Source organism: Anguilla anguilla, chromosome 9 (genome assembly GCF_013347855.1).
Source record: "Anguilla anguilla isolate fAngAng1 chromosome 9, fAngAng1.pri, whole genome shotgun sequence".
In the NCBI taxonomy this organism is placed as follows: Eukaryota; Metazoa; Chordata; class Actinopteri; order Anguilliformes; family Anguillidae; genus Anguilla; species Anguilla anguilla.
The window spans coordinates 11,954,927-11,982,330 of record NC_049209.1 but is presented as its reverse complement, the minus strand read 5'-3'; the positions used below and the strand labels follow the sequence as shown (position 1 = coordinate 11,982,330).

Sequence of the window (27,404 nt, the reverse complement as noted above, 5' to 3'; positions counted from 1 at the left end):
AAAAAAGAACTAAAGCTTAAGGAGTATGAAAATAAAACAAAACTACCGGAGCAGAAAACGGGGCAACTCAAAGAAAACAGACCTCGAACCGAGGCTGAAAAAGTAAAACCCTAAAGAAAGAATACTGAGCTTAGATTGTGGCACTAACTTGTTGCCAACAATCTAAAAAAAGCTAAAGACTGTTGTGCTAATTTTATAGCCACAACAATCCAATATCGCAGCTCAATCCTATACCTTTACCTCGCTTGACAGAATACCGGCTTTCGTGCAACATTAGTGACACTAAAGCAAAGCTTATCGGCTTGCTCAGGGTTTAAATAGAACACCAACAGGTGCAAATTGTAAAAGGAAATTTGCACGTGTATAATTCAATCAACTCAATGGCCGTAATAACTGAAGAAAATGCGGATGAAAAAACCAATGGCCGTAATAACTGAAGAAAATGCGCAGAAGGAAAAGAAATGGTGGCATCAGCCAAAACCATGACAGCATGTAGCGTCATTGAAATAAATAAATAATTAAATAAATACATACGTACATATCGTGCCACAGTTAATTATTTATGCTCACATTTCATGATGTATTTATTTATTTATTTAATTAATTTTGTCCAAAATATTCCATAATTTTGAAGTGCAACTGAAATTGCGAGAGTCTCTCAGTCTCATCCAGAGAAGAGAAGGTGTATTGTTAGGTAAGTAACTTAAACCAGTTAATTAGTTAAGTGTCTTCTAAATGTTAGCTGCTTAACATATGCTTGTTAGTCATATTAACCGAATCTTTATACTGCAAGTTGTTGTTCAATACTGTTCACTAAATTAAATAGCTAAGTTAATGTTAGCTAGGTTTGGCTACCTGTTCCTGAGATAAAAAATCTGACCCCATAGTTTTCTAATTATTGCAAAGATGTATACCTTTCACATGACGCTAATTGTAATCAAAGACAATGTTCAATCTGGCCATATTTTCTTTACATAAATGGTAGCTTGTTAGAGTTGGCGAGCCAGCTAACAAAAGATGGCTAGCAGCTGTTGACAGCTGGCTAGCTAGCTATCTTCCCTCAGCTGTCAAGACCCGTTAACCAAACACGTTAGGCTTGCTGGTTATGGAGTGGATCGTTCCGATTTTGGCATGACTCAAAAATCATAAAATTACAAAAATATAAAAACAGTATACCTAGCTAGCTTCACTTTTTCATAAGGTATATTCATCTGGATGCTGTCACTTACATAAGCAGTGGTAAATGTGTAAAGCAGTGGACCTTTTCGGTAGAAACAACCCAACAAGTTTTGGAAGTCATGTTAGGTTTTGATACGATCCATGTATTGTTGCAACATATTTTTTTATTGCGGGGTTTCTCAAATGTAGCTCACCTAATGTTTAAAGCTGTTTTAAAAGCGCAAGGCTTCCTGCGATTGCTAACTAACATTAATTAAGGTATGTTAGCTGAAAGAGCATCCTGTTCATTTTAGACTGAGTCAGTCAGCCTAGTTGTGATGCTGGAGTACTGGTCCTCAGTCCTTTAGAAATAATTAAAATAACGTTAAAGAAGTAAAGGGGGATAATATTAATGAATACAGGTCTCAAACTGATCGTTTTAATTTACTTTAGCTGATGTTATGCAGAAATGGGTAAAGTCACGCAACTGTCAAAAAATGGCAAAACTCTAGGCATCTGTGACACTCGCAACATCCGTGACAAATGCCCAGCCATGATAATCTCTCACACCAATCTATTATTGATGCCATCAATTAATATTCAAAATGATCATTTACAAGTATTTTCCATTCCGATTCATGCATGTACATAGCCAGTCATACATGTGGTGAAAATAACAAGATGTTTTTTTGGCTGGACCGCAACAGCGGGGCCAGCCCTACAAACGCGAATGTCTGTGACCCAGTGACTGAGTGAGTGATGAAGTTACACCATTGGTTGGCCGAGTTATAAAGTTACAGAATTGGTCGGCCAGATCACGTGTGTTAGGTCCAGCCATATACTAGGTTTTAACCTGGTCTTGTTTAATATGTAGCCTAATCAACTACTGAACTAATAGAAAATGCATATGCCATTGCTCTCATCGCTTGTTAGGATTAATGCACTGACCCTTCTATTTCATTCCTTTAACTAGACCAAGAATGAGTCTCATCCTTATTTGTTCCATAAATATATGATAAATGCCTTGAAAACACACATGCAATTTTTTTTTTTTTTTTTTTTTTTTTTTGAAAGGGTGCAAGTCATTGGGATGTTTTTTCTCATATCTCTTGCACATGCCTTCACCACTTTCATCCGATTCAATCCTAAGCACCTGCGCAACCCCTGAACATTGTAAGTGAAGGCTTCAAACTGCCTTGACGCAAAAGCACAATCTAAACAAGCTGGTACATTATCTGGATGTGCACAGATTGGGACATGGTGTTACCTCTCTCTCTCTCAGACCTCAACACTGCTGGACAGAGCCACATGCCACCTGGCTAGCCCCCCACTCCTGCTCATCCTTGAACAGTGTAAGTTTGAAGGCTCCATACTGCCTTGATGCGAAAGCTAAATTAAAACAGGCCTCTGGTACAACATCTGAATGTGCATACATTGTGACATGGTGTTTTCTCCCTCTCTTTCAGAACTCTACACTGCTCAGAACTCTACAGAGCCCAAACCCACCCAGCCACCCCTTGAACAGAGTAAGTAAAGGTACACAAACTAAAACATTTTCTATATTGTGTTGTCAGTGTGTGTCATTTCATTAAGCCAAGTATAATACAAAGGTGCTGCACTATAAAAAAAGGTGTTGGTCTTCAGATGACATGCTAAACCAAGGTCCTACATTTAGGTGGCCATGAAAGATCCCACTACACTTACTGAAAAGTAGAGGGGAATAAGTCCATACCTACCTACCTTGCATTTGAACAATCAGCGATATTCCACCTCAATAATTTGCAGTCCACCAAAAAGTACTACCTCACGAGCAGGGACTAAAGGGGGATAGAAAAGGAACCATAACCAGGAACCAAAATCGGTCTGGTTCCTGAGTTCTGGAGAAGGTTCCTCCGGTGGAAAGGGGCCACTAGATCGAAGAACAAGTGTATTATATGTTTAAATGATGGTACACAGGGCTTGGCAATGAAGAATGTGTGCTGGCCCAGGTTCACTATGAGATTGGCTCAGGCCAGATGATTGATATGTTACTTGCCCAAACAGGCTAATAGCCTAAAAAAAGTCTTATCCAAGTCTAAGAGAAAGAGATGTTTTTACCATCTGGGTTGATCATTAATTTTGGTACCAAATTTTTCTTATAAATAACTAACATTACAACCATATTTTCTCTACTGAAACTTGCTGATCAATAACTCACATGACAGTTTTATCATTCATTCATTTTTGTACCGATGCTTGCTTGTTAATAACTAACCTGTGCCTTAAAGCTTGATCCTTCATTGCTATTTCTACTGACTAATGTGTCGTTCAGTTTGACATATTTACTCATAAATGTAAATGTTATTTAGTGGAATTATGTGGCAGCATTGATCTCGAATTGCAGTAGCTTTAGCATTATGAGGAGTGGAAGGAACAAAAATTATTAAATGAACGCTAAATCGATTGAATTGCAATTAAATTAAATGTTGAATCAAATAACATGCAATCAAATAAAATGTTCAATCAAATGCAAAAATGCAAACAAAATGGCATGTAAACGTGGCTAATTCGATTCAGCTTTCAAAACTTTTAATCAATTCAAGTGTAACTTATATACTCAATAGTAAGCAAGTAAGACGTTGTGGATATGGCCCAAGATTATTTTATGTGGAGGACAGATGACGCTTTATGAGCTGTTGAGGATGAGGGTGAGATAGTGGATTAAATGAAAAAAAACAAAACATGAATTCTGATCTGACAGTTCTCACAGTAGTGAGAGATGTCTACAGATAGAATATATATCCGATCTAGGTCCACATGAAAGTGGCCCAAATCTGATATGAACATATCAGATTTTTTTTGTTCACATAGCTCAGGAAAAAAATCTGATCTTTGTCACATGTAGGCAATAATGTTGGATTTGGGCCACTTCAGCCTGTAATCTAAGTGTCCATTTTGGAGAAGACATTTGGTGTGTGATTTTAATGTGTCTCATTTAACTCAAAGAGGCTTTACATTTCATTATTATCATTATTCGTATTAGTATAAAAACAGGTTGAACAAGTATGTTTACTGCATGCATCAATTGTTCTGCTGGCTACCTAAGCACACATAACAGTTAGGTAGCCCCATTATGTGACATAATAGACAGATTTAGTGCAGCCTATTTCAATTGCTCTCACATAATGGGGCTAAGCAGTTATAGTACCACATGTTAGATAATGTTAGCACTGCAGGTACAGAAGTAGCAAACTGGTGTCAACTGTAGCTGCAAATGTTAGCTAGCTTGTGGTTTTAGTTCCCAGTCGGTATTTTTATTTTATTTTTTTTCATAAGGAAATTTTTGGCTCTGTATGTCCCGTATTTCGATAAAATGTGGTCAGTCCTGTTAAAATAGGACTGCGTAAATTTGACATGTTCAGAGGCTATTCCAAATTTTTTTAAACGTGAGTCACCATGAAGCTGATATGTAATTCAAAAGGTATGTAAAACACATGCCATTAGTGATTTGCATATTAGATTATAAACTTGTGCTAAATCTGCGTTTGGCTGTGGAGACCCCGTGCAGGGTAAAGTATTGCTAGTGCCTGCTGTTTTGATGGGAATACGGGCCCTCACGACCCATATAAGGAATATGTTTTTTACTTTCTAATTACAGGATGATTCCATAGTGTAACCTGTTTTTATGTAATGGTTGGCAACTCTACTTAGAGCACCATGCTAGGAAACTAGTTTTAACTAGTGACTAGCAAATGAAAGCATTATTTTGATCCAGAAAACGTTTAACATTTAACTTTTTATTAATCTTTTTTGTTGTTTTTTTCATCTGCCATACCCAAATGAAGTCCTGAGGCTGAACTCGCATTTACTTGCAGCAGTGGTCATTGTAAAAGAGCACTATACACAGTATCTGATGTCTTACAAACACAGCATGGCATACAGACCATAAAATATATTTGAAATTAGAAATTCATAGTCAGTATAATTCTTTTAAGGAAATTTTATTATTTTATTGTACATCTTTCTGCAAGCTCTGTGGATGTCTTCTATTTTTTTAAAAATTATTATTATTTGTTTATATTTAAATGTTACCTACAGCACTTTTAGCAATGTATTCATTTATGCTATCTTTTCTCTCCTAGAGTCATTTGTTCCCTGGTTCAAGACTAAAGCAGCACTGAACTTCGAAGGCAACATGCACAATAAGAATAACTCATGTCACATTGGTCAGGATATCACAGTTGGAATATTTTACCTACCAAATAGCCCAGCAAGGTTAAACAACACTGAATTTAGGGAAAGACAAACCCTAAATGGAAAACAGAATGCAAAGAGTAAAATGTTAATCCATTGGTTTAAATGTAATGGTTTTGTGTCATTTCAAAATTGTATATATTGTTACAGATGGATGTTATGATTCTGAAATAGCTTACTTTTTTTTAGGTCTTTAGAAAACATACTATATTCAGTATTAATGAGTTCAATTGCAAGAAAAATTGCTTGGGATATCTCATTTTGAATGAAATTTTTGTTTTTTAAATAACTTTGCAAATTTTGTTTGAAATTGGTATTATTGCTTTTGTGATTAATGTGTGACTGATGCAATGTATTAAACATTTAAAGTAAAACATCTTGATCAACTATCAACTAAGCCCAATATCTATCTTCATTATTTTGGACATTACACACTGGTAAAATATTTTCACCTTTGGAATTGTATAGCTTTGGGCACTAAGTTAAAAAATAAAAATTCAAATGCTCCATCAAAGTGAAATGTAACTTTCATTTATTATTTTGTGTTCTGATAGTCCTGTGATTATCAGTGTTATGCATGTGCTCTTAAGGTTTTACTATAGATTTTGTTTAGTATAGCTTTAGTCTATTTATTTCTAATGTTTATAAATGTAATATTTGGTGCTTTTAAAATGTTTTGTGAGTTTTATTTCTTACTCGTACTTATAGCTTAATTTACGTCTTAATGTTTTGTCGATGTGCAAACGATTTGAACATGATGTTGTGCTGATGGATATGGGTCAGTGCTATCAGGGAATGTATTGTGTCATTCAAACTTTTTGCCCCTTTGTCAATGGTATTATTTTTAAATGAGCTCTTATGGAAATAAAGTAGACTTGACTTAACACAGGAAATGTATCATAACATGAAATGTGTGGAGTTGTGAAAATTTGAGCTTGAATGTCTTTAGCCTAGGTGTATGTAAACCTTAACCAAGAACTATGGTTAAACAAGAACTAAGGGTAGCTAAAAGGGTAACACTTTGAATAGGTAAATTTCCCTAGATGCAAAAAGGAATCCTAAAAAGTTCTTTCAATACTGCAGTAGGAAAAGTCTGAAGAAGGAGCATTGCTTTATAAGAATAAGGATACCGCTGATGCCTTTGTTGAGAATTGAGTGGAGGTCACTAATAGGACAGAAGGCATATTCAGTACTCAGATTTTCTTTGCTGATATTGGGATAGGGGATAAAGAAGTACTAGAAAAATTACATAAACTACAGACCAATAAGGCAGTAGGCCTTAATCGCATATACACAAGGGTACTCAAAGAGTTGGGTGAGATCATCTTTAAACCACTGGCAGGTATTTTTAGATGGTCTTTAAAGAAATAACGGGTAATTGCAAGCAAGATAATATAATACCAATATATAAGAAAGGGGACCATACTGATCAAAGAAACCCACAGGCTTGTCAGTTTAACTTGCTTCATGTGCAAAATACTAGAATCTGACACCATAGCCAGCCGACATAGAGCTGAGGAGTGTTCAATGCTCGTCACAAAAGCAAAAGGACGATACAACACTAAAATGAGGCAGGTGGATGAGAACCATAGCTGATTTACTGATTGCTTTCATGAAAGTGCTTGTGACATACGTCCGTGGATTGCGATTTATATGTGAAACACTCAAAAAAGAGTGGGAGGAATCTATAGCATCTCACAGATCTCAGCTTGCACATCACAACTTTTATGAAATGAGCCCCTGAATAGCCAGACCATAAAGTGGGATATTTTACATGCTTCCTTAAACATTGCAATGTTTTGGAAATGACTTGAAAAACATTTTTTATTTTTTTGTTTAATCAGCAGTGATTGAGGTTTCTCCCCTCATCCTCTGCACCATGTTTCCAGTTGGTTTGTAATTGCCTATCTGAAAACATTCCCAAGCTAATAATGTTTTTGTGCAGATTTTATTCTGCTCTACGTGATTTTTTAATAACCTTTTTCTATTATTTTAATCTTGGCACCATCTCCCTGGAGTTGAGCTCCAGGGAAGGGGCCCTCTCTGCATGCAGAGCTTGCTGAATGGTGGAATTTTCTGCCCACAGCTCACACGGTTCCCCAGAGCTCCTGGGTGCCTTTCTGACTGGTTCCCAAAGGAAGGATCTGGAACTTCACCAGCATGCCTTCTGTTCCCCAAGCTTCCACTGCTCTTTAAAGGCCTGGATCTTTGCTCTCTCTCCTTTGCCGCAGTGTCACCCCAAAGAGCCAAGCTTTTATCACTTACCACTGCTCTCTGCCAAGCTTGGAGTTTTGACTGTAGGCCACATACAGTACATTAAATTAGCAGATATGTTCTCCACCAATCTGTGCAAAGTGGGAATCAGTTGGCAAGCCAACTGCTAGCCAGGCCTAATCGCCCAATCAGTGTCCAACCTCACTAATGCTCTTCTGGTTGAATGAAAGCAAATCCCAACATTGAGTACAAAGCCTTTCCAGAAGAGTGGAGGTTGTTAAAGCAGCAAAGGGTGGACCAACTCCATATTAATGCCCATAATTGTGGATGAGATGTAGGATGTCAGGTGTCCACATACATTTTGGCCATGCCGTGTTGTATAAATGAATACTGTGTAGAGACATTGTGTAAGTTGCCCTGGATAAGATTATGCTAAATGTCTGTACCTCCATGTAGATCATATGAATGAAGTATACAGAATTCAATTAAAATTATTTATTGCAATATTGTTTTAAGTTAAGTAAGATAAATAAGTTGGCTTATTTTCGTATTTGAGTGAACAAAAAGCTCGAATTGAAAGTTATTTAAACGTGTTATTAAGTATTGTGTACACAAGGCAATTAAGTTTGCTTACATAATTTTTTTGAGGTGATCAGTTTCCACAAGAATTTTGAGTAGAGTCAACTCATTTGGATTTACAGTGTATTTTGGTGGTAAATGGGTCAGGCTGTCATCTCTGACTGGTCAACTACTGGTCAGCCTGTGAACTGAGCTGATTTCAGATCCTCATCTGCCTTTTTTTCCACCTCACTGTTGTACTGAGAAAGTGGACAGGTGCCTACCCCACTCATGAGCACATTTATCTCTGCATTTTAGGTATAATGCTGGATAATAGACGCAGCCGCTTCCCCAGTGAATATATTATTGACAGAATAGAGATGCAAATTAGACAAAGGAGCCATTGAAAAAAGCACTTCCTGTGTAATGAAAGAAAAATGGCTTTTATTACAATAATGAAAAGCATCTGAAATGGTTGTTGCGTGATAGAACAGGAAATTTGTGGTAAACACCCCTCTGGCAAAATGCATCAGCAGGAGTGATATTCCTTCCCTCAGTTAACTCCCTCCATCCCAGTGCCTGTCACTCACCCATTCACCCTCCTCACACATTCGGTATTACATACAAAAACTGGTGCATTTGCATTACTGCAGAATATCATAACAACGATTCAGCACAATTTGAAAACTTTTCTCAATGGAACAGTGTCTCAAAAGACTTGGTCATTCCGGGCCCTGGCTCCCATGACCAAGCCAAGAGTAACATTGGAGCCCATCATGAACCCATGATGGTGCAGACTCGTTTTAGTTTGTTTTTGTATTTGTTAATGCAGACCGTACCTGTCTAATAAATTATGTGGTGTGATGTAGCTAACTGTATCTGTTCACACTACCACGCTTACTCTTGCAGTCTTCTTGGTCTGCATTTGTGGTGTGTCATCGTCTTTGTGCTTGCGAGTTCATTATCACCCGCCAAGTTAAATAAACATTTGTTTATTCCCTTTGTTTCTGTGTATGTGTGTGCTTATGGACGCACGTGCGCGTGCATGCACATTTGTATGTATGTATGAATAAATGATTTATAACAGCCCTTGTTTCAACACGTCGGTTAAATTTGGCCTCTTATGAGTGAATCACCACTGCTACAACCAGCAGTTTTAAAAGATGAGTTATCTGTTAAAACGCAATTGTGCCTACCAGTGTTATGCTGCACTATTAAATTAGAGATGGAGCTGAAGAGATCCCAGCCTCAGATTTAATCAGGGCTCTGTGGGCCTCGCCAGCGAGGGTTCCCCTGGCTGATGATCCCTCCTGTTGTATCACAGGCTTTCTGTGCTGTTGAAAAGGCTGTAATAATCAGACCTCTGTGATGTTTCCTGCCACACTTTTTTCCTGCCAAAGTGGCTGCCCAGCGTGTCGTGTTAAGAGGTGATGGCGATAATGGGCACTTCAGGCAACGTGATCATGTCCCAATCAGCAGGGCCCGGAAGACACATAGGGCTGCAGGGAGGAAAGAGCCTGCTGCAGCTAAATAGCAAAATAGCCAGCGCAAATTAACCCCACGTCCATTTCCGCTGTTCGTGCACTCTCCCAATACACCGTGAGACAACCTCAGGAGCGATCAGCTAATTGCAGACACCTAATCTTCAACCTGAGCTAATCTATCAGTTAATTATTCTGATTTGTGCATTATTGTGCCAAAGGTTTTTTTTTTTTTTTTTTTTTTGTCGTAGGAATCCGAGTGGTCGCTTTTGTGAAATTATTAACTAATTTTAACAAATGAAGCTAACTATGTGAGTTCCCGTCGAAAAGCCATTAATTTGTGCACTGTCCATCCAGAAATCTGTTGGACTAGTGCTGCTGCAATGTTCCAAACTTACTTTGGGTCAAAAGTATTTCAAGCAAATATAATATGAAATATACTATGAAATACAGTTTAAGGATCAAATGCACTTCAGTAAAAAATCAAAGAGTATTTTTGTGATAAAGCAAGAGATAATATTATGTCAAATGCAAATTTGCATTTGACCATTTTAAAGTACCTTTCTGTTTATTTGTAAGATATTTTGGCCATTATTAATTGGACTGTTCCCAGATGTAATTCACCCAAAGATAAAATAAATATCTACATTTTTTTTGTCATTGAAACAAAGAATATATTTTAAAAAACGCAGAACTTCTCAGAACTCTGACTTGCTAAATAATCACTAATAATAGAATAGGATAAGTAAGTTCGGTATTAGATATTAACGGCTACTATCGGTTCTGACCCTGTGGTATCAGCTATTCACTGCTTAAACCTTCTTGTGTGTACATCTGTAAGTGACTCTGATTAAGTGTGCCTGCTGAATGCCAAATGTAATAGTATTGATGGAATCTAACTGCGTTTGTTGTCATGCAAGGCATGCCGGGTGTTTTGAGCCTCGTGTTGGTGAAATGGAGACAGTGTCTAAGCTCTTTATGGTGTGTAGGAGAGTCCCCAGACAGCACGATCGGTTTCCTCTCTCTTTAATTAAAGTGCAACGTAGCTGACTCACGTCCAGAAGAGTTGGCAGAGCGTGTGCCCTCAGCTTCCCTTGGGACTTCGGTTCAGGGGGAGTTTGCGGTTGCCATAGATACCAGGGTCCGTGCCTAGCAACCTTCCCTCTGAGAGTGAAGAGAACAGTCACAATTAGAAAGGATTTATTTCAATTTATACAAGCCTGTAGAATTTCCTAGTAGTTTGTATTCTCAGCTATTTGGATATTATTCACTGCACAGATGTCTGTACGGCAACTGGTATTGTATCACTTAAGGTGCTGTTGAAAATCTTTACCATAACCATGGTAACAGTTTGACAGTACCACCTAGGCATAAGTTTGTGAGCCCCTAGCTTAGTTTGCTATTATTTGCAGTGCAGCATCAGACAAATATTTTCTCCATTTCAGTTTAGAAGTTATGTTTTGCTTAATGTTTCCCCATTTGATAAATTTCTCTTTAATTTTTTAGAATTTTATTCATGGTTGCAGAAGGAACTTTTAAACGACAGATCCATAACCCTGATCCTGGACGACCATAGGTTCTGCTGGATTTTTTCCACATTTTCACCAGTTCATACCAATGAAACCAGGTTCGCCACATTTAACTGTGCAATAAACTGCTTGATAAACTAAGTGCTGAGTAACAACAAAACCAAGCAGACCTTGGAGCTGGCCAGGACCAGGGTTGAGAATGCCTGTTAATACATTAATGATAACACATCCTTTCCAGGCTGGATTCCTGTGACCAGAAGGCCAAAGTAGAAGAAGGGCCAAAGTTTGACAACTTTCTCTATTGATTTGCTGTTGGCTTTGAGGCTGTAGCGATTTACGTCAGATAGGATAGCTGTCAGATAAGAATCCACCACCCTCTCGCTGGCATTAACAGGTAATGATGAAGAACTAACTTATGGTTTTCCCTACACCATTTACAAAGTTTTTTTGAATATATACATTTCTAAAATAATATAATTATGAAATTACAGTAAAATTAAATATATAGTGTAAATATGATTGTTTGACAAGAAACAGCACATTCTGCACTGCACAAACAAACAATTCATTTGTACATTTTTACATGACATAGTAAATGAGATAAACCTGCATTGTGTGTGAATATGTGAAAGTCCAACAATATGTGGGAACATATTTTCAACAACCTTAATTGATCAAGAGCTAGGGTGAAATAAAAAACCGGGATGAAAAGTGGACCCCAGAACTGAGTCTGAAAACCCCTGAACTAGATTATTACAGTTCCATTTCTTTTTATGTTCTCTCACAACATAGCACTGAAGGATAACGCTGCCTTCTGCCTAAAGTACTAACTGTAAGGCTTTACTTGACCAGCTGTTCAGTGTTTAAGTTTTCTAGGCCCCTGCTATTTTAACATTGTTTAGCCATACTGCCATACTGTAGATATCGGATCAAGTGCAACCATGTTTCTTGTGTCCAGTAACTATTTTCATAAACCTTGAATTAAGAGGTGTTGCTTTGTTCAATGTCTTGTAATTTCTTAAGAACAGTTATTACCAGTGGTAAATGAAACAATACACATAAAACAGTCTTAGGCTGTAATTTGATCCACTAAAACAACATTGTCTTACAAACTTTATTCTTATATATATGCAGTAAAAATAATACAAAAATAAAAGAACTTCACCGTAGTAATTCCAAGTACTTCATTTTTTCAACAGATATTGGACAGTTATTAAACATTAGTCTGACAAAAGTTTATACAGCTCTCTATCCATTAACATCTAAGAACAATTTGGCTTATTAAGTTTTTTTTTTTTTATTCTATCTTGTCTGTGTGAGTGGCGTTTCAGAGAAAAAAATTGTTTTTACTGACATCCCCACATTCCACTGTGACAGTGCACAATGGCTTAATTAAGCCTGAATATCTATGAGATTGTATCTAGTAAAATGCCTTCAGTCTGGCAATGTCACGACAAAGATGCACATGACATGTATTAGTCTTTTAATATAACTGGGAAATCCAATTTTAAGCATATAATGTATGTTGTTGTTATTATCTGTGGCTCTTTCACACTGGTTATACAGCATGTGCATGCCCGCTCCTCACACATATAATAAGTGGATTTGTTTGGAGTGGACCACCAGCAAATTAGATGTGTATTCTAGAGGTGGTTCAGATGGAGAGAGGTCTCAGAAAGTTGGGCAACGAGGCGAGACCATGTGGCACAGTCCATAGGGCAGCCAACCCTCGAACCCACATAAAATTCCCCGCCATGTGGCTGGAGGTTTGATTGCCGATCGTGGTCTGTGCTAGAAGATTCTAGCTCTATCTGTAACCTTTTTTGGAACCTCCCCTTCTAACTGGATAAAGTGGGGGGGGAAAAAACCACAAGGAGGGTGGAAAAAAGTAGGGCAACAGTCTGTATTCATTGAAGACCAGGGCTGACAGAAATAATATATTACAGACAGTTTGTAACTAAGTAATGCTGCCTCTCCAATTTTCCACAATTATATCAGTCCGAACATAAAGGAAAGAGGCGAGATTGATTGAGAATTGAGATAGAACCCTTTTGAACAGGGAGACCAATGCTGGTTCTACAGAGCTGCATAATATGCTGATTTAAAATCGCCTACTGTTGAATTTCACAGGAAGTCAGATAACAGATGACGGATCTGAGGTCATTGGGTCAGTGCTTTTCACCATGGAAACCAAAGTAAAGCATCACCATAGCAAATATTATAGTTATGTTTTACGAACCCCCCGAAACCCACAACCAAAAAACAGTGCCTGGAAGTCTGATCAATGAAGTCGGTTGCTCTTTTTCTGAAACTGAAATGACTTAATTTCTGCTGTTCTGATTAGCCTGGTGTTGTTTGTTTTCATAGTGCCCATGAGTCAATTAGGATAATTTGCTGTGCAGAACAGTTCTCTTAGGATCTAATTAGGGCTTTGTTCATCAGATGAGGTCACTTATTGTTCATCTTTTTCCGCTAGCTCACACAGACTCGAATAGTCTCATCCCCAGTGGATCCAGACATTCTGATTCCTGGCCCCTTCCTTGGAGCTGTTCTTAGAGAGTTCTAATCCCTGTGCGCTAGCCATTTGGCCCATGCTTCTGTTGCTTTTAAAGAACCCGCATCAAAGTAATTCTCTGTCTTGTACCGCTGGGAAAATGGTGCTCACACATGAACAGCGCACTCTCACATAACCCTGGGGAGGGTTACGCAGTCAGGGTGTGCGGAGGGCAAACATGGGCTTCTAATTTCTGCAACTGTGCAGCTGGTTGGCTGGCAGGCTGCCCATTTGTCTCAGCAAACATCTTGACTCTCTATTGCTCATTTAGCACAGCTGTAACACTTGGTACTCCTTGCACAGAAGCTCTATCTGAGGGAACAAGAAGCACCTCAGCACCTTGTAGCACTTATTCACTTATATTAACCCATAATTATGTTTTTTTTTTTTACGTCTGAGCTTGAATAAGTAAGAAGCACTATACATTTTATTATATAAAATACTATCTCTAAAAACCTAATACAAAATTGTACTAGGACTTATATGACTTAAATGGTTCTGCTTTTGTTTTCTAACTCTGTGTATGATCTTCCATAAAATAATAACATTCAGGATATGCTAGTCTTATATGTTTATATATATTTATAAAAAATAACCAGTAATGTTACTGGCAATCCTTCCTAGTGTTTTTCTCAGATTGTTTCAATGTCCCAGAGAGGTATGGAAATGGACAGTTTGACATCTGAGTAATATTTGAAAATGGCCAGCTCCATACAATTCCGTTTGCTTCACAACAATGCCTAGATCCCCACTGGAATGACTTGGCCCTTCACTACAACCAATAATTCACCCCCTTAAAGCACTGCATCCCATGAAAGCTGGGGTCATAAAACTGATGAAGTGAGAGCTGCTGAGATTCTGTTGCCCGACCTCCCTGGAGGACGGTTGCTAACCTCATTACCTGCGAGTCCAGACCTTCCTGCCCGCTGTCATTTGGCATTAGAGCGCTGCTCTTGTAATGGCAGCTCAATGGTCCTCTTCTGAGACCAGCCACAGAGCACCGTTGGACGGTGAAGCCTGGCTATGCCGGCCCTCTGCTCTGTTCAATACATTTCCTGAAGCAGCTGTTTCATATAGGCCTTAGTGTGTGTGACTGAGTCCCACCCAATGTGTACTGTATATATCATATTTGTGGCTACCATATTCTGCACTTAGCAAACAGCACACTCGATGAAGCATATGGAGATATGCATGAGATTGACTGATAAATCATGTAAAGCCTACATTGAGCTCCATAATGTTTGGGACAACATATTTTTTCTTGATTTGACTCCACATTTTTAGATATTTAATTCAACATTTCACATGTGTGTATAACCTTTGGGTATTTTTATACAAAATGTATAATGTATGCACTTAAATGTTTTTCTTTTTCTTTTTTATTTTGGCTCCACACTGAATTACATTCCACATCACAGAAAACAATGAAAACATCTCACACTTAGAGCTTTGTTTTCCCATAAGGGGGAACAAACTGAATGCTGAGCACATCCATCCGTAGATCATTCCATCCACACATATTCATTGTATACTGTGGCTAAAAAGAATTTTAAGTGCACGGGAGAATATCCCTGGTGCTGTGACACATCAGTTGAGGTATTTTATGAAAAAGCATTACGGTCAAGAGACACAGATACTCTGATGTGGCATGTGCCATTCATTTAAAGGACACTTTCTTGTCTATTTAATATGGGGTGACATTGCTTTAAATAGCAATAACCAATTTGTTTCATAAGATTTGACCCATAAAACAAAAGATAAACAAATTGGTATTTGCCAGCCTGGGTGTTGGACAAAAATGTTAAAGACAGTAGGGTCAGATCACCAGGTGATTGGTCCATGATAAAATGTAAATCAATTAAACTGCAGTGGAATGTCCTCAGTGAAAGAAAGTTAAGAGTTGGTGCTGACCCCAATGGATATAAATCAGGAAGGCATTCAGACATACAGGGTTATAGGATCAACAACATGACATTAGAAGTCTTGCAACTGTGCTCCCCTGCTATTATGAGGACATCTAGCAATTATACACATATTACCATATTGCCAGAGTTTGAAATTGTCCGTTTTCTAAGCTGCCATCATAAACAAAATCAGTGAGGCCCCTAAGTTCTTCATTTTAATTGCCAGGGAACATCACCACAGCATGGACCCTGTTACAGGCTAAAAACAGCAGAGAAACACACAGACCAGAAAAAAATGTCTGAATGGATTATTTTCTTCTATAGTTTTTTTTGCTTTCTGCTGATTTATCTGACCTGTGAATCCCCATTCTTAAAACTGAACAAATAAAATAACAATAAACTTTTAAATTCTTTATCATTGCAGAAGATATATGCTGAGAGGCATTTAGGTTTTTAAACAAAGCTGTTCTTGACTATATAGTTTGTGTGTAATGTGGCTATCAGCAGCTGAATAATGAATAAAAAGTTAAGCAAACGCTTGAGTGCTGGATCAAAATAATGATGCTTTTTTCCAGCTTCTGCCATCATTCCAGGAGACAGCCATGAGGGCGGTTTATCAACCCTGCTAATTCTGAGAGAACCTAGGAATATGCATGTATTTATACCTGTGTTATATTAAACAGGACAAGATATACCTAGCGAACGATAGCCAGCTCTATATCTCTCTCACTAGCTAGGTAGATTGCTAGCCAGCTAGCGAGATAGATCTCAATCTGTCTATCTAGCGAGATAGCTTGCTAGCAAGCCAGAGACAGTTAACCGGCTAACGTTAATACATACACAGCATTTATTTACTCCTGTGTGTGACAGGAATGACAGAGGAGTGTAAAATCAAGTTAAAAGCAAAACGCAAGCAGCTGTTCCTCCATGTTTACAGTTCCCCAGGAAATTATGGCACCGTGACATGGAAGTACACATGCGCTGTTATAGTGATATTATTTTTTCTGGAGGTGTCGCAAAATTTTTTGCAAGAGAACAAAAATGTATTTACATTTTTTTCTTCCTTCAAGTCCCTTCAGGGACTCTGTAGTTGGAGTTATACTTGATACATTTATAATCATGCAAGACTAAATTACATTTGCCAAATTATTTTCCTTGTACTAGATCTCTGTACTATTGTAAATACACACTGACAGATTTAGACAACCAGCCGATGACAACTTAACCCTATCAATCAATAAAACATAAATACTGAAAGGTTGACTCTTACTTGGTCTCAGGATATAACGTAGACACAGCATCCGGTTTCAAAACCTATTTTTTCGCAAAATCAATTGACTTTTGCATGAGGTTCTCGAGGCAGTAGTCTGTAAAATGTGTGCTATAAACACGGATTCCCTGTATGCAGTCAGGTATCATCCATGCGATTTTTATGAACAAATTCCACCCATTTTTTAGAGTGAGATCCTTTGGTAACTAGTGGAACCGTGTTCCTACCTTTTGATTGCATCTTAAAATAATGTTACTAGTCTAGTTTCTGTGCAGTAAAGCTTCAGTTTATTACATTGCTCTCCTGTAATTTTCATATCTCTGCATATTAGACAATGATAGATTTTACATATTTGTGATGTCAAATTTTGCTCGTCCATGTTCTTTTCAACTCTGATTTTAAGAAACTCTCCATCTACAGTGGAAGAATGTGAAACAGGCGCTCTGGTGTCAAGTTCTGCACAAAAAATTAATCTGTATGGTGAAAGTAAGGCTTCCAAGAGGAGTAAACCATGAAAACACTGAGCGAATTGATAGTACCCCTCCATTCACTCAAACACGCATACATCTGCATGTTGCTGTAGAGTCCATGCGGATTTAATTCTTAAATCTGAAACTACGAGAAATTTTCCCTCCAAACATTCACACCAAGGTTTCTTCCTTATTACAGTATAATGCATCTCCAATTAAACAACTTTGCCTGCATACTGTAGATGCAGGTACAGGTCTGTCATTAACAGCTTAAATAGCTTTCAGGAATTAAATGAAACTGTTAAAAAAAACGGTGTAAGCTGTGTTACAGTTAAATAAAAAAAAACATAACTCTACATATGTTTCTAACACAAGCAGAGTTGACCCTGTCCTAGTGATGTTTTATATAAAGAAACCAATGAATAAAAAAACATTTAATTTAGTTCTTTATTTAATTAACAGGATGGTAAAAAGCTAAAATACATCTCATCCAAGATTATGGGCATTATTATGGAGTTTGTCTACTCTTTGCTGCTATAACCTCCACTCTTCTGGGAATACTTTTATACTGGATGTTGGAGCACTGCTGCAGCCACATTTATACTAGATGTTAGAGCACTTGCTTCCATTCAGCCAGAAGAGGTGAGGTCGGGCACTGATTGGGCGATTAGGCCTGGCTCGCAGTCGGCTTTCCAATTGATCCCAAAGGTGTTGGATGGGATTGAGGCTCCATGCTGATGGAGCAGGTGTTTTCTTGGAATACTAATCTCAGATATTTAATAAAACGAATTTTAGCATTAACTGTGAAAATATTCCAGAAGATTGCAGGTTTCCGCATTACATTACATTATAGGCATTTGGCAGACGCTCTTATCCAGAGCGACGTACAACAGTGTTAGGTGCACCAACCATTTGTTTCAAAGCCAAAGCCGTTTGAGCTATTGTGCACATCCTTTTGAAATATCGCAGACCAAAAGATATGAACATAAATCATTAAATGTGTCTTATCTAGATGGGCAACAGAAATAGCTAGTAGTAATTTAAATAATTATAATAATTTAAAAAGCCAAAAAGAAAATAAATAATGATGCTAAGCCTGTTTTTGTTGAGATATTAAATGTTTTTTTATTTCTTGTCCTGATGGAGACATAGTTCTTATACTGCCCTCTAGGAGGATTTAGTATGATGATGTATGATGATTTAGTAGTATGATGCTTTACATTTTAACCAACTGTTTAGTGGGCTTGCAGAAATGAAACTGAATTGAATATTAAGTTATATTGGGTAAAGAAAAAAAAAACATCCGCTATTTTCCCTCACTGGTCAGAAAGGTGACATCGGCAATCCCAGAAGTGCTAATACCTGGGTTAGCCTGAAAGGTCCACACTGTAATTCAGCCACCCCTTATAGACTTTTTTTCTAGAATATATAGATTTCTTGCCAGGTGTTACACCCACTGCTTTACAGAACTGTCACAGACCTATAAAGCATTATTGGGATAATTGCTGCATTTATTTACTCATACTGAGATTAATTTAGGAGAAGAACGTGCCTACGATATTAAGAAGCAATACTTGATTCATTACATTTGTATTGAGTGCACTTTTAGCTGGGCCACACACTGAGCACTCTTAGAAATGCCTGCAGTTATTTGGCACAGGTGTTTGATGCTGGTAAAAAAAAAAAAAAAAATTTTAAAATCAGTAAACGCCTCTTTGATAAATCCAAAAAATACACTTGAACCTTGGTGCAATACACCAGTGATCATAAGCTGGAATTTAGATGTTTAGAGGGGAATAAATCTATGAGACATTTTTACATACTGTAAACAGACTTGGTTAACCCCAGCATAGCTCATATTTTACCCAGATATAGCCTGCCTGTGTCCTAGCTGGCTAGAAAACTTTCACTTTTTAATCAAATGCAGCCAGGTTTTCACTTGAATGCTTAGACAGAGATTCACCAGCTTTTCGCTTTCTGAAAAAAACCAGCATACACAGTGTAGTCTTCCGTTGTAAACCCCTGGTCTAGTATAATTTCTATAGTCTAGATTGAAAACTATGCTAAGCACTGATTTCGTGTGTGGACGTTAATGTGTCTCTGTGACTAATGTCTGGGTCTGTAGTGACAGATGGGTGTTGATCATTATCCCAATCAAGTCTTTGTTACTGTTCCTGTCCCTCACTCTACTCTGTAACACAGTAATTAGCCACTGAATGCTGGATGTCACTGTTGTTATCCATCTCACAAAGCACTTTACAATCACTACCTGATGTGAAAATGCAGTATCTGTCACTCTCCCATCGGTTCGATAAGAAAAAAAAGTACACAAATTGGAACAGCCTTTAAAGAAAAGTCTTTATTTTCAGGTTTTTGTGTATTTTCACTGCTTCCACCACTGAGAATATTGATACGCATACTGTTACAGTTACGTTATTCAGACCTGCTTCGCTATTGCTACAAGAATTGGATGCAACTTGGTATTTTACATTTAGTTCAGAATGTAAAAGTCCCAAGTATTGTTCACAATTAGCTTAGTTAATTAGCACAATTCTTCAGCCAGGGCTGTGTCCAACATCACTTACTTGCCTACTATTCAATATACAAGTTGCATACAAGTTGTATACAGCTTGTATACTCAACTGTAAGCAAGTAAGCTGCTTTGGACATGGCCCAGGAGGTAGAGTAGAAATAATTTGTGAAATCAGCTGGCTGTATTCATGGGTAGAAAAAAGACATGGTGGGAATTTTACTCTTTGACCCTTGAACTTTACACCTCTGCATTAATTGTATTTATTTAGAAGTCAAAGCCTGGGACAGATGTTGTTTAATACAGGAATCATCCTTATTATTTAATGCACAGCATTATTTACTTCTGGCAAGTTAATATTTCAAGAGCTTTTGTAAGAACAATAATCAAATGAATATTATCATTGCAAGAGTCTTGTTATTGCACACATAGTAAGGAAAATTCTATGTATTTATTTATTTATTCATTCATTCATTCATTCATTCATTACAGGTAGATGTAGTAAAAAGGAGTGTTGAAGCAGCTAGAAAAAAAGTGGTAAGCATTACAAAACTTCAGAATGTGCACTGCTGAACCAATATTGGAAATTAAATCAAACGTTGCAGAATTTCTTTTAAACAAACCTTTTTGCGTCCTAGAGTAGAATGCAACAATACAGCTTCCCTCTTTGAGATTATAAAGTTTCTAAAAGTGCACTAACATCAGATAGCATCAATTGGCACCACTAACTTCTGTACTGCATGTGACATATGCAGTAGGCTACTGTATGTCATCATGTGTCAAAGCAATTGTTAGCGTTTGTTTCATAGGAGGTAATGCATATTACATTTGGATTCTAGAATAGTTATTGAGATTTCAGTTCAGGAGATTTTCATATTTGATGCCCTTTATTTGTTATTTTGCATTTGAAGAAACAACTTCTATCTGCAAACTTTCTTTCGTTAGTCAATTGCATTACGGTAAGGATGCCAAAATCCAGTCCTGGAGGACAACAATGTCTGCTGCTTTTCAATGAATTTGACACCCCCCGTATTAGGAGATCCCCAGGCCATTAGTGGGACATAGTCTTTTTCTCTCACCACAAGCTGAAACCAGTCTTCATGGAGATCCAAAACAAAGGTCAAACAGAAATTCATGTTTGAAATTAAGACCCCTCGTTCCTTTGGCCTGGATTCTGTCAATATCTGTCCTTGACATTATCTCACCATTCACATGAACATTTGTTTCTAATTTTACAAAACCAGCAAATACTTACATTGTTTACATTGAGACATACATTTAAAACTTCAATACCTTGGAATCGTTGGCCCTGCTGATAGTCTCTAAAAAAAAGTGGGACAGGTGGAGGTGGAGCCGCATGAGGTAGGGCATGGACAACAGGTCACTGACTCACTCTCCTTGTCACCCATGCTACCGCTCCCCTGTGGAGGACCGCTCGATGCCAAATTGTTGTAAGCTGTGGCGGCTTAAATGCTGAAAACCTTTACAATTGAAAAACAAAAAGTATCTAGCGGCTAATTGGCTCGCAGCAATGTGACTGGCTTACTGGTTAGCTGGAAGGCAGACCACCGACTGGTTAGGTTGTGAGCTCAGCTAACCTAGTACTTTTTTTGAGGTACTGTGTACAGATGGACCAGAGATAGGTCCATGTTAGGTGTTGTTTACCCAGATGGAGCATGTTATGAGCAGTTTAGTGGGTTCACACCAGTGTACTAAGGAGCTGTGATCTTCATGAGGAAGATAGCAAGACTGTCATTCCCAGGTCATACACATGGTTATAAGGGAAGGGTAGGTCCCTCCCTAATCACTTTGTGATTGTCTGCCTGGAGATAGACATTCTTGGTATTGGAACTTCCCTGGCCAGTCACGTCTGAAGGCACCTTCCACTGTCAGATATCGAGCGAGGTTCAATGGAGAACTGAATTAATGTCTGACTTGTACCATTCATCCTGCTTGTGAATGCAGGATTTACTTTTTTGCTGGAACAGAACCTAGGTACACTTGAAATATGTTTATTAACATATGAACCGTCTCAATGTCTCTGACAACGAGTAATAATATCTAGGAATTATGTTGTATTGCATTGTGAAAGGTCCAGGAGAGAATGCATGCCCCACTACAAAATGGTTTTGCCATCAAGTACCCCTTCAACTACTCCCCTGTGACAGCTTCAAGTAGATGATTCCAAATCATCAGATCACATTCATGTGCAACAAAAGGCCAAAAGATAAGAAATGACATACAAAGGCCTGAATGGGAAATCAAGAGAGAGCGGGAGATGTTATTCTTCTGGCTGGTAGTGCTGACAGAGTAGTACCTGGCTTTTTTTTTTTTCGCTGAACGTGGATTGAAGAAATCACAATCAGGCAGGGTTGCCTGCTCTGTCAAGTAAACAGTGGAGCATGGGGGAGTTCTATGAACCTTGAGATGTGTGTGTATGCAGTAAAAAGGGTTGAAAATTACATGTATGTGTGGCTTGCTGCAGATCTGACAGTACTGTACAGCTGGGCTGTTATATGTTTGTAGTTTTTTATTTTTTTTCCCCCATGAACCATGTGCACTTGTATTATCAATGAGGCTCAAGAATATAACCGTTATGTTAAAATACTGTTTTGTGTCCAAAACTAAGCATGAATAATGTTTCTTTCTAATGATGTGTTGTAAGGGAGCTGTTTGGATCAAAGGATTTTTTTCTGGATGGCATTACATGTTTTAGTTGCTTTCACAATAACGACCTGTCATACAATATCCAGCCCTACTGTTCAGTTAATAGGAGGTGTGCAGTTGCCTCACATGAAGGCCTCACCATGATGTCTGTCAGCCATTCAAAACCAGAGTTGTGCTCACAGCACAATGGTGAAGGAGAGATTTATTTAGCCAGCTGGGGGACAATTAAACAGGCTGAATGCAGCCAGACTGGGAATTTTGCCAGGGCACTGGGAAACCCCCTGCCCAGTGCTGTAAGTGCCAGTGGATCTTAAACAACCACAGTGAGTCAAGACCTCTACTTAATGTCTGTCTTCATTAAAATGGTATCTTTAAAAACACAGGAGCTCTATTGCTGAACTTGAGTGCTGGTCTTTTACTTGGTCCAGAAGGAACACTGCCCCCTCGTGGTTCAGCATTATCACTGGCAGAAGCCTAATTGTTTTCCCAGGAAGGGACTGAATTATTACCCCTGCTCAGCCCACTTAGTTTGAACACACAGTCTGGCTCAGTTGCTAGAGATTAATTTAAAGGGGGAAGACAGGAATTTACTTCTGTACTTGCAGAGATGTTTGATAAAGTGGCAAAGCAAAGTGACTAGACGGTTCAGCGTTTGAATCGCAACACTGAAATGCTTTTATGTCTTTGATAAGTTGTTTTCAATCATTTAGATGCAAGCTCTTCCAGTGAATGGTACAGTACAGTAAGAAATATATGACATATCAGCCAGATAGTTGACTTGGATGAGGGCATTTGCTAAAAATAGGAACACGTATTTGCTCGGTAGACCAGGATATGCTGTATGTTCGTCCAAGCTGCATGTGCTTCTGTCCAATCCAGATTTTAAAGAATAATGTGCAAATAATAGCACACACACACACAGACAGTAAGACATTTTTTGTTGTTTTGGCACTGTACTCCAGCAGATTGGATTTTAAATTAACTTGACTTGAAATGAACTTGTTTCAAGTGGAGACTGTCAGTTTTAATTAGACCACTTTAGATCCATATGGGGTGATCTGTGCAGGAATTATGGCCCTTTGTTTTGACGTAATTTCCCCTTTTTAAGGACCAAAAGTAAATGGACAAAATTGGCTGCTCAGCCATTTATTGGCCAGCTGTGTGTTGTTGCATCATTCGTTCATATGCAAGGAAGCTAGCCTCACAATAAAAGTAATATCATGTAATTTTATTATTTTTTTTAATTTTACCTTTATTTAACCAGGCAGGTCACTCAAAAAGAAATTCTTATTTACAAGGATGACCTGACGAGGCAATCTTCTGGGCAGATACTGCATAAGCGTAGGGATGGGCAGTTATCCACGTAGCCTGTAGGCTATTCATTCGAATGGAACAGCCAAGGAAGATTATAACTCCATCGCACCTCAAGAGTGCCATTTGGAAATATTACGGGTTCTGTGCCATCAAAGACAAAATAATAACAAAGAGAAAGTCACCTGTGACACATGCAAGCTGAAACTAATTATAGAATAGTGAAGATAGATAATTAGAACGTGTCTATTTTATCAGTCCTCACACGACACCAATTATGTAGGTGTAGCAGTGTAATTGCAAGTAATCAATCTTATGAAATTACTATTATCTAAAAGATCTAACCATAAATTCGGAATTGCAGTTAATAATTAAAATGACCAATACTAATGGTCAAACAATTAAATCAAAGATGTATAAGATAACCTGAAGGATGGAGTTCTTGGAAGGACTAATTTGACTTGGCTCTCATGTCCATGCAGCATCAAAACAGACCCCTTCTGTTCATTATGCTGCTTGAAAAAAAGTTTGTTTCAGTGCAGTTTCTTGTGGTGAACTAACAGAGCACTGGGCACACACTAGGTTCCACGTGGATTGGAGTACATAATTTAGGAGAGCTCCACAGAGTTGTGAGAACTCTCAAACTAGGCCTATGGAAGCTCTACAGAGTGTGGAAACAATGTCCAAGTGCATGAAGTAACATGGAAAAAAATAATAGGATAAAGTGAGTCAACGAGTTGTCCCCAACTTTATATGTTTTATGGCCTATTCCGTGTTTCTGGCGTTACAGGATTGGCTCACTGTAACCAAATGTCACGCTGGGGGCAGAGTTATAGACATCATTTCTATTTCCTGTGGAATGTATGGAAATGTAGTTCCATTGTCATTAAATATGCTTCCGGAGGAAATCAGTCTTTTTATTTAAGTCGTTCAGTTTAAGCCATTGTTGTGAATTAATTATGGACTTGTGTGTAGTCTGACCACGCCATCCTCTTTTTGGGACTGAAAATATCTGTCCAGTGTGGATTTCTAAATTCCTAAATTGCCAATTTATGTTTTGTGCATTCCATAGACCATATGTAAACAAATACACTAGTATTATGCTCATAATGTGCCTGCCCACCTCTGTCCTCTTTGAAATCCAATACATGGTCACCCTACTCATTTATTTATTTATTTATTTTGAGCAACAGTTGATCTACCAAGCCATTTTATTGCTGTGAATAGCATCATTGGAATTATTGGAATTGTAATTATCTTCCCCGGTTTTATTTTGTTTCATAAAACTTGAAGATATTGTTCTCATTATTTGTTAGCTTAATGGTAAATTAAAACTGGGCCATAATAATTATACATTGTGGCAGTATTTAACTGAATTAAATTAAATGAAATTAATTTTATTTAATAGTTTCATTTGAACTCAATTTTTGGAAAATAATGACAGCCCTAACTCTAGGAAGGTTGCAGCAGGAAATTTTAAGCTCATGCAACTTTTTCTTGTGGAATCTTCGTTGATGGAACTTTGTCTCAGTACTGCCTAGCTGCAAACCTTTATGTCCACTGCACCACTCATCACATCTGGCCATTTCTTGTGCAGGCATGCAAGTTCCTCTTCAATGAGAGACCAATGTAGCAGCAGGGATCTGCCGAGGCTCAAACTGTGGTTTTCAGGGAAAGAGGAGGCTGCACTAACCACCACACTAAAAATTAATATACCGTTAGGGGAGCAGTTAGGCAGCCTCAAGAACGTATCTCTACAATATTTAGCCGAATCCAGCCCATTTTCCACCTGTGCTGAGCACTTTGAGAGGTGAGCTCCTCGCCTCTGGTCATAACAATAGAGTACCACCCTATTTATAATTGGAGTCTGTTGCTGTTGTGTCTCAACATGAGGACCAAAGAAGTGTCTGCAAAGCAGGCCATTATGAGGCTGAAAAATCTAAATAAATTGAACAGGCATAGCCAAAACATTTGGTGTGTCAAAGCCTGCTGCTTGGTACATTATTAAAGGTTCCATATTTTTAAAAAACATTCACCTAGTTTTGGCATTGATTGTGCAGGGTGGTATAATACTTATTGTGCTGGTAAAACATGAAAGCGGTTCTGCTTTACATTTTTTTTGTTACATAAGAAATAAATCACCAGGCTAAACGGTCGGTACAGAATTTGCCCTAGTTTCTATGTCCCAAATGGGTGAGAACAGCCAAGTATTTTTAACTGTCATTCACATAAATCTGCCTTTGGGCAGTCTGTTCTAAGAACAGGGTAACACCCACCTTTTCATGATTTAGCATGTACGATCACAGAGTATAATTACAAACGAATGAGCCGGTGAGATTTAAAATATGACTAGCAAAACTGGGCATATTAAATGGGCTGTGTCAGGGCATGTTCAGTCTTTCCAGCTACAAGTATAATCCATTCCAGTAGTAAGAGTTTGGACGTAACCTGTCTAATGCACTGTACACGTATTAACTAGGCATACAATAGGTAACCTATAGTTTGCAATTAGATATACGAGTATTACCATTCGGACAGTTTCTGCAGAGTTCTTGATTCTTGAACCAGTTTGTGGTTTTTCTTCACAGCTTTAAATGCAATACTCCAGCTCTGATATATATGGTGTACTGGTTGATTTATGGATGCCATATTTGTTTTTGTTTTCCTGGAGTGGCACTGTGGGCAGCAAATGGGTGGGGTGCTTGTGTCATTTTCTGTTAGTTAACCAATCAACAAAGAGAAACAGAAACATCTTGTCTGGTCAGATCCAACCAAATGCCTCAAAACTCTCTGGGCAGTGATTCACATTGTAGCAGGACAATGACCTCAAACACACTGCCAAAGCAATCAAAAAGTTTTTTGTGGCAAGAAAGTGGAATGTTCCTGATTGGCCAAGTCAATTACCTGCAGAGCATCACCAGAGAAGTTATGCAGTATTTTGTGATGTCTGTGGGTTGCAGACTTCAGGTAGTCATAGAATACAAAGGGCTTGGAACCAAGCAACAAAATTGTATTCTATTTTTATTTATTTATTTATTTTGTGATTTATTTTTTTAAGCCTATGGAATATAGTGAACCACTGTACTACGTTTCACAATATTAGGTTAATCTTCATGTATTTTTATTTATTTATTGAATTTGTGCAATGATTTATAATGCATTGTAGCCTGTTCTGTGCAGAGTCCTTTATGAACTGAAGTTCCCTTTTTAATATGCAGGAATCCACTCTGAAAGGGTCTTTGCACGTGGCTGTTTCAAGTGGCAAGGTTACAGTGAAGATATGCAGCCTTAATAATAAAACACAGTTCCTTTCACAGTCTCAAATCAGCTGGTACGATTATATCCTGTATACAGTGCCATATAAGGGGGTGTGTGGGTGGGGGGGGGGGGGAGTTAGGATGATTGTAAGGGCCCTGACTGACAGGAGCCCTCAAAAAATATTAGAACATAGGATTTGCTTTGCTACTGGGGTCTATTGTAAGATCTTTTAAATCCTTGGTGGCCCTGTACACGAGTCCAACATTG

General features: G+C 38.1%; 1 protein-coding gene and 1 long non-coding RNA gene across 3 annotated transcripts in view; both read left to right on the top strand.

Annotated features, from left to right (window-relative positions):
* Positions 1-27,404, top strand: part of fam155b (family with sequence similarity 155 member B) — a 106,727-nt gene that overhangs the window by 48,801 nt on the left and 30,522 nt on the right. The gene's annotated exons all lie outside the window — the stretch shown is intronic.
* On the top strand, positions 554-6,275 carry LOC118236250. Of its 2 annotated transcripts, none has more exons than XR_004767004.1 (4): positions 554-694; positions 2,441-2,510; positions 2,625-2,684; positions 5,280-6,275. It is a non-coding gene; the product is annotated as an uncharacterized LOC118236250 (long non-coding RNA). The 2 variants fall into 2 exon arrangements; XR_004767003.1 differs by lacking the exon at positions 554-694 and adding an exon at positions 2,211-2,331.